The sequence below is a fragment of the Aythya marila genome (assembly GCF_965140915.1).
Source record: "Aythya marila genome assembly, chromosome: 20".
Classification (NCBI taxonomy): domain Eukaryota; kingdom Metazoa; phylum Chordata; class Aves; order Anseriformes; family Anatidae; genus Aythya; species Aythya marila.
In genome coordinates, this window is record NC_139061.1 from 7,136,215 (window position 1) to 7,154,109 (window position 17,895).

At 48.2% G+C, this 17,895-nt stretch overlaps 1 protein-coding gene across 1 annotated transcript in view; it reads left to right on the forward strand.

The window, feature by feature from the left end:
- Nucleotides 1–598: 598 nt before the first annotated feature.
- Nucleotides 599–17,895, forward strand: part of TAOK1 (TAO kinase 1) — a 71,576-nt gene continuing 54,279 nt past the window's right edge. Inside the window, exon 1 of the mRNA XM_082776620.1 lies at nucleotides 599–1,156. The gene's annotated coding sequence lies outside the window, so the exon portion shown is untranslated. The remainder of the gene's footprint in view (nucleotides 1,157–17,895) is intronic.

A 17,895-nucleotide genomic window follows, 5' to 3' on the forward strand; every position in this document is an offset into this window, starting at 1 on the left:
TCCAGGGATGAGGTCTTCACCCCCTCACCTGCCCCCAGTCCCCACCTTCCCCATCCCTAATCCCTCTTTCTCTCCACACCTCCTTCCTCAAAACCCTTCCTCAGTTTCCCCTTGGCTCCTGCAGCCCCACGGTGCCGTTACACCCTCAGCTCCCCCAGCCTAAAGCAGACCCCTCTCAGCCTCCCCCTCATTTCCCTCACACCCCTCAAGCACCCCCCATTTCCCTCACACCCCCTAGACCCCTTTGCCCACCTTCCCATCCCTCAGCCCCCTCCCATCCCTCAGCTCCCCTCTTCCTCAGCCCCCCTCCTCTTCCTCAGCCCCCCTCCTCTTCCTCAGCCCCCCTCCTCTTCCTCAGCCCCCCTCCTCACCAGCCCCCCCCTCCACCTCACCTCACGCCCCCATCACCCCCCTTTACCCCAAACCTCTCCCTCACCCCCTCACCCCCCCCCCAACCCCTCCTCGCCCCCTTCCCTCCCTCCACTCCCACAGAAGGAGAGGGGGGGGGGGACGAAGCAGAAGGAGGAGGAGGAGGAGGAGGAGGAGGAGGGCGGCGAAGTCTCGCGAGAGGGGCGGGCGGGGGCCGCTGGCTGCGGGCAGCGCGGAGCAAGCAGCGGCGGCGGAGGCGGAGGCGGAGGGGAGCAGCCGGAGCCCCGGGAGGCGCTGAGGGGAGGCGGCCAGGCGGGGCGGGCGGCGGCCATCGCGGCCCGGCCCGGCCCAGGCGAACCCCGCTCGCTCCGCCGCGGGCGGGCAGGCAGGCAGGCAGGCACGGCACGGCCCGACCAGCCGCCCGCCCGCCCTCCTTCTCTCCCTCCCGCAACGCCGTGAGGCCTGGCCGCGGCTCGGCGAGCGGGGCCCTGGTGGTGGTGGCGGTGGTGGTGGAGGAGAAGGAGGAGGTGGTGGTGGTGGTGCTGCTGGTGCTGGTGGCCGCCCTGCCATCTTAGCTGCCGTGCCCCGCCGCCTTTGTGCCCGCCGCGCCCGGGCACCCGGGGGGGGCCGGGCCCGAACGCCCCTCCGGGGGCGCCTCCCCCCGCGGGGCCGCCGCCCCTTGCCCCGCTCCTCCTCCTCCTCCTTCTTCTCCTCCTCCTCCTCCTCCTCCTCCTCCTCCTCCTCCGCGGGGGGCCGACCGGCGCTCCCAGCCCGGCTGCGGCGGAGGGTAAGGCGGGCAGCACCGCGGGGGGCTCGGGGTGGGGGGGGGGGGGAGGATGAGGAGGAGGAGGAGGAGGATGAGGAGGAAGAGGAAGGAGATGGCGGAGCGTGGGGGGGGGGGCTACGAGGAGAGATGGAGGGGAGAGGCGAGGCGGAGAGATGGTTGGTGAGGTATGGGGAGGGGGGGGGGAGGAAGAAGAAGAAGAAGAAGAAGAAGGCGGCGGTGGTGGTGGTGGTGGTGGGGCCGGCGCCTCCCCCGCCGGGCTCTGCGGCACTGCCGCAGGACCCGGGGCCGCTTCCCCGGCCTGGGGGGGGCTCCTCCTGAGGGGGGGGGGGGCTGCTCCTGTGGGGGGCTGCTCCGGGGGGGCTCGGGGGCTGAGGTGGCGGCGGGGAGGGAGCGGTAATGGCGCTGCCGGGGTGTTCCCCGCGCCCCGCCGCTGTCACGGCCGGCTGAGGCCTAAGGGCTGCGGCCCGGCCCCCCCCGGGATTTTGGGGATTGGGGGGGGGGGGGGGAGGTCCCGATGGGCCCCTCTCGGTACTCGCTACCCCCCCCCCTCAGCCCCGTGTTCCCGCAGATCTGACCGCGGATGCTTTATTTTTGATGATTATTTCATTATTATTTGATTATTTTTTTTTTCCCCCCAAGCTCTTTTTTTTTTTTTTTTAATTATTATTTTATTTATTTATTTATTTTATTTTTCTCTCTCTTTTCCCTACCCCCCCTCGCTCCTCCTCCCCGAGCGGTGAGTTCTCGGTGTAAATACCACTCGGCGCGGCGCTGGGGTGGGATCGGGAGGAAAGTGACCTATTTTGAAGGCCTTTTGATCGCTTCCCCCCTCCGAACGGGCATGTGCCGGCCGATTCCGTTAGCCAAATAGCGTTTCCCAACCATTTTAATTTGCCAGATTAAAATATCTCGCCGGGGCTAGGCTCCTGCAAGCCGGCGTGCGGGTATGCCTTTAGACAACCTCGCTCGGTCGCCTCTGCTGCAAGCCTCTCGGGAGCCTCGGAGTTCACCTTTGTCACTGTGGGAGCAAAAAAAAAATAAATAAATTAAATAAATAGAAAAGAGAGAGATGCCCGGCTGCCTGTAACGTGCAGTTGTACCATTGTGCTGGGTGCGGTAGGAGAACCGAGGGGGGGGGGGGGGAAGGAAAAAAAAAAAAAAAACAAGGATTAAAATGGTTGTTGTCAAACGTAAGATCTTTACGTGTCTCGGGAAGAAAACGGCAGAGAGGACTTTGGGGTTATTTTCTGAGCAAAAGGCTCGGTGGTGGTGGTGCTCGCCCCTCCTGCTTGTCACGGCGTGGGGCGTTTGGCCGGGTGGCATTCTGGTGGCTGAGGTTACATGGCACTTGCCTTAACTACTTGGCCAAATCGTGTCCTTCACCTTTGCCCATCGCGTTTGGAGAGCCCTCACGGCCGTGTGGCCCTGCGTGCCGAGGGCAGATTAATAAGATGGTACCTAAAGGTTTGGCTGCTATCGATTCCTTACTATTACTGCTATTTATAGAGCGTGTGACATGGCTCTTGTTTTATGTATTTGGGTAGAGGTTACCGGCTTGGAATGCTTCAAATGAAACGTTCCCAAAATACCACCCCTAATGCTTCATATATTGTTGAATGGTACAGCTCAGATCCCCAGAGTCTGAAAAATAGCTTTGGCTATTAGCACGTCATAATAGTGCAAATATTGTGGCAAACCCTGATATATTTTGACACTGCTGAAGGCTTGTTTTCACTTCTCAGGATTACAAAACACCAACTTTTGTTGCAATAAATGCAATTTTAGATATGTGATCCTTGAAACAACTCCCGAGTCTACGTTTTTGTTTCTATTGCCCCTGCTCCTAGTGAGCGTGCTGTGATTTTTGCTGCTTGTGTCCAAGGACAAACCTAATCAACAACTGGTTCGAGCCTTCGTGTTAGGTTCTCCACAACACTGGCCTAGTTCTGGCTGGTGCCTTTGCCATTTTTAGGACTCCTCTTCCTTTTATCTGTTGACTCAAATACATTGATAAACTTGAACCTCCATTTATCCTTTGAACTTGAGGGAATGTTTTTCTCCTCTGTTAAGAATGTCTCGCTGAAGAGAAAGGGATTCTGGCGGAACAGCTTAAATTAAATTTAATCTTGTTAAAAACTGGCTGAAGTAAGAACTCCTTGGGTAGTTTGATTTTTATTTATTTATTCTTTAACTAGGCTGAAATTAAGCGCTGCATGTAGAGGAGCAGATGTTGGAGTCAGAATTATGTACAGATAAGGTGACTTAGGCCTCAAGTGAGACTGCTGGAAAAAGTTATCTGTCATGGCCTTCCATTGAATTCTTCTGCAAGCTAAGTTGGAGAATTTTAAGTCTGTACTTCCATCTAAATAACATTTCCATTTGTGCAGCTTTCATCTGGGCCTTATCCATGGTAATTCATCAGGTTTTGTCACTAGAGTAACGTATTTTTAATGTGTTGTAAGACAGCCGCCGTTTTTGCGCGTGGTGAAATGTATCAGAAGAGAAGCAAATATCACACCAATAATTACATCTTCAGATGTATCCTAGTAGTGAATTTCCTGTAATGGGGATGTTTTGTGGAGAACAATAGATGTGGCAAAGGATTCAGAGATTTGTTTTAAAGATGTCGTAGGTAGCTGACTCTGCAGCAGAGTGCCCCTTGGACGCAACCTGTGCGTTCCCATCCCTTACCCCAGGTGGTTCCCAGGTACTTCGTCTTGGTGCTAATTCTCCTTTCCAGCAAAGAAAGAGTGGATGTGCTGCTGCTGTTCTCTCTCTCCTGCCTCTTTTGCAAGAATATGCTTCTCTAACTTTGTAGAGCCTACAGAATAGTTGCAAAATATTCCTCACATAGGTTTATTGGGCAGTATATCTGTGTTTGTCGAATAAGAAAATGTTTAGGGTTGATCTGGGCCTCTCTGATCCAGCAGTGGAAAAGAAGCCGTGATAAATATCTCTTCTCCTATTCCACTCTCAATGTATTTTGGAGAACGCTTGCATAATTAATAAGATCCTATCTTAGAAGAATTTTCTCTTCATATTAAAATCCTTTTAACTACATAATATTATGTTGAAGCGCACACCAGAAACTCTGAGGACTTCTGGCTGCTGGTGTTACCAGTGGTGATCCTGGCTCTTGTCTTCTGGATCACGGTGGTGCTGGCCATTGTGTGTTCCCTTTTCCAAGTGCACTATGGAGCCCGAGGGTTTTTGGTTGTATTTTCTTACACAAACCCAGACAAAGAGGAGAGCTTCAGCTCTGGGCCAGAGTCACGCCTGCATCAGAGAGTGTCCCGAGCCTGGGTTGAGCTGTGGATAATGTTGGTGCCCTCCTTCAGTCAACCAGGTCTGAGACAACCTTTGTCATAGCGATACAGAGAGGAATATTTCATTCCTTTTATAACTCATGAGTGTGTCCTACTCCTCTCCACAAAATGCTCGTTCTTGACTGAATGGTGCAGAACAAATCCCCGGTCTGTGCCGTCCTGTGCTCTGTGGTGAGTTCCCGAAACTATAAAAGTCAATTTGGTTGTGTGGTGCCATCCTCCACCTGCTTTTCTGCGTGTGTTGCTCCAGTGACTCTGGTCTTTGTCTGATCCTGAGCTGAGCCCCTGCGGCTGCACCAGCAGAAAGCTGACCTTGGGAGAAATCTGCATGGTTTGGTGCTGGTTTGGTGCTGGTTTGGTGAGCTGGGCTGGCTCAGCACACTGCTGGTGAGTGCAGGGACAACTATAGGCACTGGGCTGCATGAGAGCCCACAGCTGGATGGAGTTTGTGCTGCCTGCCACCACGGCTGGACCGAGGAGGGACACTCAGATACAGTGGTTGGTGGCACCTCTTCCAAAATATTTAGTAGCTAGGTTTGGGGATTCTTTGTTTTTGTTGTTCTGTAATGGGCGGAGGAGATGATCACCCTACATTGATTTCTGCGGGGAGAAGAGACTGGAAAAAAAATCCACTGGATGAAGGGTCAGGAAAGCACTAATCCCCCTGTGTGAAGCTCCAGCGGGAGCTCAGCTGTGCAGAGCTGCAACGGAAAGAGTGAAAACGGAACCTAAAATGTAAAAACGTGAAATGAGAGGTGAAGTGCAAAGTATCTGAGGGGGAAAAGTGCACGAAACAGGAGGGAAGGATGGGGAGCTGTTGGAAGCACGGGTGGCTTTTAACACCATATTCCTTCCTCCTTATCTAAGTGCTCATTTACAGCACAAAACATGGAGGCAGAAAGACTTTCTGAAGGTCCTTAGACATCAGACAGCATAATGGGTGCTCCAAACATGGTTTCTTAAAGCATTTTTTTTTAATATTTGATGATCACTGGGATGACAGTCTTCTTTATTATTATTTTTTGAAATTACCAAAGGGAAGCCATCGAGAAGTTTTAATACTTCATCAGAAATTATTACACTGGACACTCTTGACAATTTTTTATTTTATTTTTTTGACATCCTGCTAAATCTTCCTGGTTTCTCTGGCAGAAGAAAAAGCAAAGTAGCCACCGTAAACATCTGACAAAAATTGCCAAAACAGCCAACAGGCTTTGTTAATCCAAGGTGATGGCTTCTTACTTGGTGTGGACAGGAGGTGATCGCTCTGCCTCTTGTATCGCTTGGCTAGAAACCCTTTTGATTTTCCTCTAGGGGTCAGGATGGGGTGACAGCACGAGGTTTGCATATTGGGTTTTGTCCTTAGAGTGGAAGAGGCTAAAAATGGTTTGTTTTGGGGAAAAGTTAGATCTTGAGGGAAAAAGGTAAAAATTGCAGAACTTTGAAGCTTGGCTCTGCCGTTCTCTGTGCCTGTGATCTTCTGCTGACCCTTAGAGCAGTCCTACAGCCATGCAAATGTTTTGTCAGGGTGAGATGTAATTTTGTAAGAACAGTTTTCTCCTGTGCTCATCAAGGGTAGGGTGCTGCCAGGGCAGCCTGCTGTCAGTGCGGGTGCGCGGTGTCCGAATTTGGTTAGGAGCCTCTGCTGTGTGTTGGGGATGGTTGGGGATGCCAAGCCTTATTTAAAAAGTAAATTTGGTTCAATTTGGGTGTTTAATGTTAATCGCAGAGATTCTTGCTGGTAGCTTTTGGACTGAAAGCCAGCGTGTGTTTTGCTGGATTTCTTAAATTGCAAATCAAGTTGGTTGCAGTCTTCCAGTTAGTTCAGCTAAACCTAAAATCCCCCTAATTCTCCCCGTTAGTGCACTGCTGGTCACCAGATCTCCGAGTGGCATCATCCTGCAGGATGAGCACCCCTCCTTGTGCTGCTGGTTCAGCTTTGGTTCATTTTGCCCTGGGCTGGCTTCGAACCCGAGGAAATCGTTGGAGTCCAGGACCTTGGGACAGGCTGCGTGCATGTTGAAAGATAGGGAGCGATTCTTCCAACAGCTTTTGGCTTGTTCCCCATCCCTGTGCTCAGCCTGTTGTCCGAGCACCCAGAAACCTTTCCTCTTCCCTTCCACACCACTGCTCAAAGGCCGTAGCAGCCCCGCGAGCCTGTTCCCAGGGAGCTGTTGCGCTGGGATTTCTTGGAAAGAATCGCATGTGGCACTGCACATGTTCGCTGTTTTGGTTTCCCTCCCCCTTCTTCATATGCAATTGTCCCTTCCCGCCTCGGTCCCCTTTCCATCGTTGCCTGTTCCTCCCTGCCCCAGCCAAGGAGACGAGAGGAGAGGTTATTTTTGCTGCTTCTCAAATAGGCCACGAGCGTGCAGTGAGGAGCGCGGTGACTTTCTCCGTGGGAAGCCGTCGGTGGCTGGGATTTCTCAAGCCGTGTCCCCCTGGCAGCGCGAGATGTTCCTTCGCTTGCAGCCTGCAGTTGTCACCAAGCTGCCCAAGCTCCTCCCAGTCCCCACTTCCTTGTAACCCAATCTGCAGGGAGATCATGGGATTTGAATGCTTTTCCCCTGCTCCCAGTGTTTGGGTTGTCCCTGCGCTCCTCGCGGAGCCATCGCTGCGCCGCGCTCTCCATTTCTCTGGCTTTGCCTGTTCCAAAAAGCAGTTGACAGTTGTTAAAATCAGTTCTGGGCCAGCCACGATTTGATGCAATTAAACTGTGTTAAATGCGTTCCAGAACTGCTTCTTGGCCTAGATAGCAAACTAGTTAAACCCTGGGTTTGGAAGCTATTTCTGTAGGATTTGACCCTGTACCCTCGGTGAGCTCGCTCTCTACCTTTGTAGATCTCAAATGCAGCACAGGGTCTTCTGCCTTCCCGTGTCTCCTGGGGCCTTTTTGTTGCTCTTTGCTTATCTGAGCCTTGCCTTGAGAATTACAGGCTGCTCTAACCCTAATAATCTCGCCCCACCACCCAGAAAGACTAAATGTGTCGCAGCGATGGGATTTACCCCGGCACCAGCTGAACCGGTGCAAACCCCACTTCATACCTGCTCAGTACACCTAGTACAGAAGGCAGGCTCTGAGATAGAGGTTTTTGTGAACATTTGCCATTTTAATTAAAAAAGGAAGGTAACCTAGGCCTTGGCAGAACCTCCTGCTGGCTTCTAGAAGTTCGTATCAAATTTGGGAAGGAAATAATGCCACGTTCACAGGCAGTGCCTTACTGAGAATGCCAAGCTCCGTTTTTCTTACAGGTTAATTTGCCATATAGGCAAACCCTGAACTCTTACCTGGGTTTTTGGCTTGATTTTCCTCCTTCCCTTTCCACGCAAAACCCCTCTAACTCCTGCTTTGAAGTATTTGGAACTGGGTTAGTCTCTGGCTGGAGGTGTGTGGTAGAACCTCGTGTTAATTCTTGCCGGGACCTGCCCGTTTTGCAGCAAGAATGCAGGCAAACCCATCTGAATGCTGATCATCTGTCCTTTGAGGAGAACGGGAGATTATTTTTCCTTCGGTTAACACACTACGTGGGCAGACGAACCCCAGAGCATCGCCATTCCACAAGCCTCAGGTACCTGAGTCAGGGGACAGCTTTTTCGGGATGCTCGGGGCTGAGCTCCGTTGACCTGGGGGTGGTCACTGCAGTTATTTCCCTGCCCCGGGACCAGAAGGTGCTGCTGGAAGCTGCTACTAGAGGAAAATGGCCTGAAATGGCCTGGGCTTAAGAAGGGGTCTCTATGAGAGCTTTGTGTCCCAAGCAAAATATGTTGTGGAAGATGCAAGTCCTCACCCAGGCTGTTACTTTGGTTTTGCATTGCACTACACGTTTTAAATTGATTTGCAAAACCAAGACCGGACAAAAGATTTATTCCTGACTTCAAAATACCGAGCAGAGAGCTCTGGATACTGGAATAACATGACAATTGTTTACTTGGAAAGAACATGATTTATATTCACTAGCTTGTAATTAGTCAGGAAAGCATAAAAAAAATAATTAAAGAATGATGTGTAGTTTATTAAAGAAATGTTTTGACAGTCAGTTTTTGATGTATATATCAGCAGTTCTTTTATTTTTTCCCCCATATTTTGGAAGAGCCCCTACATTTTTCAAATTCTTTCGTTTAGATGGCAGGTGTTCTTTCTGAAATAGCCCTTATCTCCTAAAATAACGCGTGAATTAATAGAATTAATATTTTCTACTATCTTGTATTTTCCCCTGTTGCAGGAATTGGTGGCTGTGGGCCATCGCAGCCAGCCTGGTCCAGCACCAGGGTGCGTGGCCCCCTTTCTGTAGCCTTTCACAGTCTTCCCGTTGCTCTCTCTGGTATTGAAGGCTGATAACTGTAGTGGCTATAAACTGGCATAATCACTACACGTTTTGCAGGTATTGCAAATATTTTTATGTTTAACTAGAAATAGACGTCGTTAATATTAATACGGGGAGAAATGAAATATTAATCCACAAATAGAAATTTCAGTAAGCTGTAACACAGGAAAATTGTCTTAAATATGTGATGCTTTTATACTTTCCTCTGAGCTGGCAGGGTGATAATGGTAATCCCCGGATCTTAATTTCATCCCTAACTCTCAAGGTACATGAAATGAGTGATGAATACATATTTGTCTCACGTTTATATGGCAGGGGTAGGGAGGTCCAGGTGGAGCAATGAGTGATTTGCTCATGATCTTCCTGGAGTGGCTGACCTACTCGTAGAGCAGCCTGCAAGGGGGTTTTGTTTCTTCACATATTCACTATAGATTTTTCTCATCACAATGGTCACTTAATGTTGCTTGTGAATGAGCTGGATAAATGGTGAAATTTGTAACGTGATATATTGCTGTGATGGGACTCGTTGCCTGATTTGTGCTTATTTTATATGGAAGTGTGAAAAGGGCCTTTAAATACGCCATCAATCGGTCCTTAAACTTGATGAACAGCAAACTCAATCTTTTTGTTCTGGAAGCCGGTCACGCCCAGGGATAACTGGGGACGGCTCACCTAAGCAAAAATATTCCTGAGTGTGTGCAGTTGCAAGAAGGGGAGGTTGTCTGGGCATCTTTATGGAGATCTGTGAGGGTGAAGTGTATCCTTTTATCCTCTCTGTGCAGTCCCTACCGCAGCTGTATCCCAAACCTCCGTAAGGGTCTGGATGTTGTGCAATGCCATGACACGCTGATGTTTTTGGTAAAAAAGCTTTCTCACCTGGTGTGCTAGGAAGAAAGAAGAGCTTCGAGCCCCTGTGCCTGCCAGGAGTCTGGAAGCATGGGGCTCAGTTCATCGCAAGAAACTTTTCATCTGTTCTGGATTCTGCTTTAGCTGTCTCCACAGAGAAGTTTACGGCATTGGTATTCATTTAAAACATATCTACGCAGTAAAATTGCTGTGGCTTAGTTGGAAATAATCAAGCTAAGGATTATATTGCTTCAGTTCCATTATTTTTAAACTTGGATAACTGAAACAGCATAAAGGCCTTGAAATTTGAGCCCAAGTGTAGAAGTGCTCAGTGTGCAGGACCTTGGTTTGCTGCGGGATTTCAGTTTGGTGTTGCCACAGCCATGGAGTATACAATTCAGTGAGTTTTTTTTTGTGTGAAAATCTGCTTTTAGCTTTGGAACTAACACCACCTGTGCTGGTTTGGAATTGTTCATACCTATTTAGCGTCTGCATTGCAAAATCTACCTCCCTATTTCCACGGGTGTTGGAGAAACAAGGCTGCTAGGGCCCTGTGTGAGTGCAAGGGGAGTATCGTGTGAGGTGTGCTTCTACTTGTCTGCTTACGGTCTGGTCTGGAGGCATCGAGCACCTGCTGATTTCGGGGTTTTCTCTATGTGATTTCATGCCTGTGATTAGCATTTCTGAGGACATGACACATAGGGCCTCACCACGAAGGTATGTTCAGTAAATACATAAACAGAATTACAGCCATGGTCATTGTCAGTCTGTCCTGACTGGTTTCCAGAGGTAACCCAACAGGACACGGCATGCTTCCTTGGGTCCATGTGATATAACAGCTCTCAGGCTTGAAACTTCTCAGGAAAATTCCTGCCCTGAATGGAGTTCCCATTCTCCTTTTGATGCCTCCTCAATGGCATGTGTTTGTATTTTGTTTTTAATGATTAGGGCAGGATATTGAAGTATTTAGATGGCGTATTCCAGCGCCTCACCATTTTATTGTTCGGAGACTTCAAGTCAAGCTCTGCAGAACACTTCAGCTGCTTCACAGAAATCTGTGGTTGCATTTATCCGAACCCAACCATTTGCTTTGCCGGGATTTCTCAAGGTAGAAGATGACTGGTAATAATAGGACCTGTAAGTTCTGGGAGGTGTGAGAGGTGTGGTCTGATGGCATCTTCTAAAAGCTTTTTCTGGAGAACATCTCGGAGCAGTCCCTGGTTAGCTGATGTTATCATTGCTGCCTTGTCCCTAAGTTAACAGCAAGGCCGTGTTTGTTTTGCTGTTTGGAGAAACTATTAGTGTTCTGCCTGAATTGAGCAGGCTGCTAATAATACTGATTAGCTTCTGCATAAGGTGGAGATGGCAATCTCATTAATTTTGTATTTAATTACCAAAAAAATCAAAGCAAAGAGCTCTGGAAAGATTTGTAACCATTGTGCTCTTCGGTAGCTGTCAGTGGAGCCACGTGACCACTATATATTCAATATTTAATTCTATCATTTACCTGTTTCTTTTTGCTTTGCTGGATTTTTTTTTGGTATATTTTTACTTAAAATTAAGTCATAAATTGTTAAGAGCAAGGAACGTGATTGTGTGGCATCTGGTTTGGTGCCTTGACTCTCCACGAAGCATCTTGAAGCTTCTCTTCAAAGATCTTGAAGAGATTTCTCTCTTAAAGCCTGTTATTTCTGAGCCTGCCAGCCACGTCGGTCTGTTGAGCTCAGGTTTGACTTGAGGGATAGATCTGCTGGTGACGTGGGGCAGTCAGCTCACGGGCTTCTAGCACGGACCTCTCCTGAGCTGTAATAAACACGGACAAGGTATGAATGTCTCCTCTCGGCAGGAAACGGGGCTTTCCTGCTGCAGATGCTGCTTTCTGCATGCATGCACATCTCCACATTCCCCCGTCTCTGGCGTAGCGTATTGTACTTGCTCTGCAAGAGGGCTGCTTCCTAGAACGCTTACCTCACGTGGAAGAAATAATTTTATAAAGCTTTTAAGTAAGAGCAGCTTCAAATTTACAGCAACTCAGACGTACTGCGCTCTGCTTTGTTCCGTCATGGTAGAAGCCACTTGCCTGTGTAACTCGAAAACAATAATAAAACAGGCATAAACAGGCATAAAACAAGGCAGTGTTCGAGGTATTTTTTTGGCGAGCAGTAAGTAAACACCTTTCACTTGATTCTGCCTGGCCTGGATAGCGTCAGGGTTGTCGCCTTCCCCTTTGGAATGGCTGCTCGCGGGCAGAGCTCCGAAGGGGAAATTCTTCTGCACGGACATGTGGAGTTGTGAGTTGTCCAAACGTTAACAACCGCAGGCAGCCCCAAAGTTGAAGCTTTTATTTGCCAGAGAGCTCCTTCGCTCTTGTTTGGGTTTTGCTTTTTTTTTTTTTTTTTTTTGTACGTGTGATGTCATCATTCTGCGAGGTCTGCGCTCCGGCGTCCTCCAGGAAAACAAAACAGGGGACGAGACCGGAATTTCAAATGCAAGAAAACAAGCCGATCTGATTCTTCCTCTCCTCCCGCCCCCTTTTTCTTTGAAAGGAGCTTTCAAGCTGACTTTTTACAGCAGGAATTAGTTTAATAGAAAAAAAGAGCGTTAGGAAGCACGGCTATTTCTCTCCAGTTCTCACTACCAAGTTCTCCAAAATAAACTTTCCTTCCTGCCTTGTGTGCTGTAGGTAGTGAGGGATGTGATGCCTCTTGTGTGCCAGATAGGAGTGGATGGCTACCTTATAAATAGCCAAGGCCTTTAAATATCCAAGTCCTTATTTCAGGGATCTTTTTTTTTTCTTTTACTGTAACTTTGCTTTGTTTTTTACTGTTCGGGAGACATTCAAGCAAGCGTGGTGTAGTGGCTTATTGCCACGTTTGTGTGAGTTCCTTCCCATAGAACTATCCCGTAGAGTTTTTAGGAAGTCGTGGTACTACCAGCGGCCTTCCACCAAGGATATTGCAGGCCCTGGCCGGGGTCAGGGGAGCAGCCAAACCCAGCGGTGTGACTGCTGCAACCAGGCTGGAGCCGGAGGTGTCCCGCAGTTCTTCTCGCTTTTTTTGGGAGCCCTTCAGTGGCGCAGCAGCCACCGCCTTCCGCACACCAAGCTGTACATCCCACCTAAGCACCAACACGTTGTTCTTTTCCAGGCTAGAGCTCATTCATAATGACTTTGCAAAATAATCTGCAGAGAGGTGTTTTCTGGTATTTGGAGGACGTAAACGCTGAGTATTGGTCTTCAGAGGTAGGTTGGGGTCTCTAAAAAGCCATCCAGATGTGGTAAGAACTTGGGGCAGCAAGCAAGGCTGGAGCTGATACTTTTTGCCCCGGTGTGTTCAGGAACTTTAATTAGTTCTTGGTTGCTCTTTCTAGCTCGTGTCCCAAAAGTAAATGGCGTGCAGAGTTCTCGGTAACTCCCTGTGCAGCTGGGCTGCAGGGGTGATCCGCATGCGGTATGAGCGAGCAGCTCTCATGGTGTGCTGGCCGGTTGTGAGGGCAGGATCTGCCCAAGGTATCAGGGCTTGTCCTACTTTCCTTGCTCAAAATACAAGATCCTTAACGTGTGTAAAATGGACACCTGGCATCCCCTTGGTTTACTGGCCAACAGGAGCAGTCAGCAAATAGATCTTCCTTTTAATATTGAAACTTGACTTGTTTTGTTTTTTTTTTTCCCTAATTTGTCTGTTCCTTCTGACAAACAAAAAGCATAATCCATCATTCCAAACTGCTGAAAAAAGAGGCCTCAAATTGCCAGGTATGAAATTATGCTGCTTGTTCACTTACCAGTAGGCAACGGCGTGCCAGATGTTTCAGAACCTACAAAGAAGAAAGTTCTTTGTACGTGTGATGTTAGTATTCACAGAAGGTGTCAGATTGACAGCCTTGGAGATTGTGGAGATTGGAATGTTATTTATCCCTATGAAAGGTGCAGTGCAGACTGCAATAGTGCAAAAATTTCTTTCCTTATTCTGCTGTTACACCCTATTAGTGCCCTTCAGAGGCAGCCCCCAGGCGTAAGGAGCACTTTCTCTGTGCCCATTTAGGTAGTTGGCTGCTTTGATGAAACTGCCAGAAGGATATGAAGGTGTTGTTGTTGTTTATTTTTGTGATGTGGGTGCTTGTCTCTTGAAAGCCAAATAACAAGAAAGGAATTCACTAACATCTGCCTCTAAACAGCTCCTGCAGCAGAGGCAACCTTCAGCCACCACGTTCTCTGGTCGTATACAGGCTGCCAGGCTCAAGTGAAAAGATGCTAGCCATCCTAATTCATTCAGTGAGTTATTCAGTGAGTTACCCATTCTTCTGCAAAGCTGTAGCACAGAATCAGGTAAATATATAATGCTGTTCCTTGTTTTAATAAGCTGGGCACTGGATGAAACTTTGAAAAAAAAAATAAAAAATGAAACGACCCAGAACCTGTTCATTTAGCAGTTGGCATAAGGAACTGGACATCAGACCTTTCTGGTTGTGCTGTGAACTTGTGTGATCGTAGGTCACCTCTTATTCACATGCCTTACATCTTGTTTGTAAGGTAAGAATGCTTATTGCAACTCTACTGAGCACCCAGCAAATATCAGGTGCTTTTTAAGCGTCTATAATGCAAGTCTTATTCTGATGTTCCATTGCAATTTTGCCAATTGAATAATACCTCCTTAGGATAAAGTGCTGCAGAAGAAAAGGACAGGAGAAGGAGCAGTGTTTGCACCAGAGTTCGGACCCGTGTAAGACAATAAATGCCAAAGACCTGTGAATGGAGATACCGTAGGTGTGGTCCTGCTGCACTGACACGGTTGGTTGATGTTAGTCATGCAAAGCCTCATTCTTCCTCATTCTGCAGGCTGCAAAACAATAGATCTGGGTTGTGATCTGCTTGCTTCAAGCTGTGGTGGTGATATGTTTGAATATGGTCGGCTAATAACGTTCCAGCTTCAGAATGAATCGTCTTTATTTCAGAAATATGGCTTAATTTTACTTTTAACCAACAATTAAAAACCATCAACCGCAGTGCAAACCATCGTTTCCATCCCAAAAGGCAAGCCTCTTTGTTAAAGCTTTCAGTGTTCACCAGGACTAAATTTCTAATATATAAAATTCTAATATATTTGTAATATTGTTTCTCAGTATGAAATATCTGTTATGATAAAATTTAAATATGGATAGCAATGATTAATTAAGCTGGACTTTAGGTAACAGCTGGTCTTCTCTAGCATAACTCCATCAATTCCATCACAGCATTTTTCACTTATTGTGAGGCAGAAAAATCTAATTTTCTTAAAAAGTAAGGACTACTTCACTGCAGCTGTAGCTGACTGTAAGGCAGATCCTTCAGTAATCGTAAGGAACCTGGACAGAAATGGTGACAGTACTGAACTCTAATGCAGCCAGCTTCTCTTATTTTTTAGGAGTGTTCACCAAACTCTCCAGGGATATAGGAGGGTCTCTGGGAGCTGTCATGTGGGAAAAGCGTAGTGTTTTGTGTGAACTCAGGCCCATCTGCTAAAACAAAAGTGGAGAAAGAATGCAAAGACCTGGTTCTGGGAGAAAAACAAAACCAAACCACATCAGGGGATGTCTTTTTGGAAACTTCTAACATCCCACTGCTCTCCTGGGGCTGTTCCTGGGCTGTCTTTGTCCCCCGATGCTTTACTTCTTCCATATCTTCCCAGACCCAACCCTTTTGTGGTGTATCAGTGGACAGTGGTGAGGAAGCCCTGCTGACCACACAGCTTAATCCTGCTCAGGCTGCATGGAGCGGTTACAGCTCTGGGCAGTGGCTCCTTTGTCATCTTCAGCCTCCGTACTTCACACGATGGTGTGATTGTGTCTCTGAGTTGTGTGGTTCAGCTTTGGCCAAGCCACTGCCTCGAGATCAAAGACTCTTCACAAGAGCCACGACTGCCAGCTAGCAAAGCGCAGGCTTCGAGCTCAGTCCTGCCAGTACCGAGCGCTTAAGGAGGGGTATGAGATTATTTTAATTGGCTTTTCCTTTGCATTGCTGTTCCTTTACTGCATCTCTCAAAGGTCAGCCTCAGAGAAGTCACCTGTTGGCAGCTCCCTGCTCATGCCAAAGCTGAGGCCGGAGTCCTTGAAGCAGGCAGGACAGCCTTGTTCCAGAGAACCGACGTGAGAGCAGGGTCCACCATATTTCAATTAACCTTTTATTTAACGGCACAGAAAATAGTCTTCTCCATCAACTCAATCACATTTTGGTCACCTCAACTAAAGGGGAGGAGTGGAAGTGGTCGCTGATTTTTTTTTTTTTTTTTTTTCATTCATTTGCTTTTGTGAATGATTGCTGAGAACAGCTGGATTAAGCAGCTTTGTGTGCGAGCGCACAAAGAACCTGTGAAATATAAAAGTGTTTGGATCTGTGCTGCTGGAATAGACCAATTTCTGATTACAGCTTTCTGTCAAATTTAGGATGGATGCGTTCCTACTGTAGCTGAAATTGCCTTTCCAGCCTTAAAATACTTTAATGCTTACTAGGTACATTCAAGGAACTTAAGCACTTTTCTTCTCACTTCAGTCCAGAAGAAAGTGCAGCATTTCTTGCTTGGGAGCAGAAGAATTGGTGTACAGGAGGAAGGTTTTGGAAGTATTTCCAGAGTAACAGGCATGGAATGGAGCTTGAGCATTAAAACCTGCTCTGTGGACCTTGTTTCCGAGTTGTTCCAAGTATTTCCTTCAGGTGCAAATGTTCCCCTACCCCTTTCATGCCTTATATTCAGGACAGTTAGTGACACTGCCAAAACAAGGAAAGAACCAGCTAGCTTTTTTTAAAGCAGGCTTTTGGAGAAAAGATGTACTCGTTTACCTTCGGTGTGTGTGCAATGGCAACTGAACCTGTCTTTCTGGCGGGGAGGCAGTTAAGCAACAGGGTGCCTAAGCCCATGGGTTGATGGACATTTTAGGAAGCCCTCTGTGAGGTGAGTTCTGATACATTTCCTGGGCATATTCTGCTGGAAGTCACTCCTCTCCTCAGCTTTACAGAGCCTGCAGGTCCTGGGATCGAATGGACCCATAGCACTTGAGCACTCCGTGGATGTATCTCCTTCCTGGTGGCACACAGACATCACAAGGATGCAGGCGGGTAAAACGCACAGCTCAATTTTTATATAAGCTCATCAGCACGGAGACTCCTTGCGTTTGCAAACCCGCTGCTGCTTAGCGAGGCCCACGGGGTGCTCCCGGAGCATGCGGGGCAGTGGCAGCAGCAGTGCAAAGCAGCACCGGGCGCTGCGTGTGCAGCTCAGAGCTGCTGGTGCTGGCCAGGCCCAGGGCTACAGGGCTCAGGAGGACTTTTCCCCTGCAGCAGAAGCTCTCGTTTCCGTTTCCTAGACTGTCGGGAATCTCTGTCCTGCGCGCGGTGAATCATTCCTGGATAGCACCCAGGCAGCGTGGAGGAGGAAGGCGCCTGGTGTGAATGCAGGAGGTATAAAAGTCAGATGAGAGAGGGGAAATCAGAAGTGTAGTGAGGGACTGCAGAGGGATCAGAGAGGGTTGAACCATGTCTGATGGAGAAATGGAGCCGGAGGTTTGCAGAAGAGGTGACTGGGGAGGTGGGGAGGGAAGGCAGCGAGCGGAGGTCGGTTGGCAAGGGGGGTGGCAGGCTCAGTTCTGACACCTTCTAATTCTGGAGCGCTTGCCTTTGTAACCTTAATCATTTTGTTCTAATACACTAGATACAAAAATTACATTATATGTTCTGAGGAATTTGGTTACTATGGCAATGGGTATAGAAGTACATAAGAGATAAGATGTCAGCAATCAGAACAGCTGTAATTCAGCACACAAACCCGTGACTGCCTGAATTTGGGGAAGCAGGCCGCTGCAAACTTCTGCTTCGATCTCGTGTTTTACTGCCGGCACGTCTGTTCCCGTGTGAAAGTGACGTCAGGGCTTCTACAAGAAATCTTTCATTTTTTTTTTTTTTTTCAGGAATTTCGGCAGACGTGCCCGAAATTTCTGGGTAAACAAACCACATACCTCCCTCTGTGCCAGGGGAGGGAGGTCTCTGTGTTCCCACCCAGACTGCATGCACAGAGCGTTTTGCAGACCCGGGGACAAGTTAAAAGAGTGGCTGTCCTCGTGTGGAAAATAAATGGGACTGTACAAAGTGCATGGTCATGAGTAACAAGAAATATCCCGTATAAAACTGGTTCATCAGTTAGAAATGGAAGGATGCGAAAGTCTTGAGTATATCCTTTGGTAAGACGCTGATTGTAAAACGGAGTGCTGTGCGGCT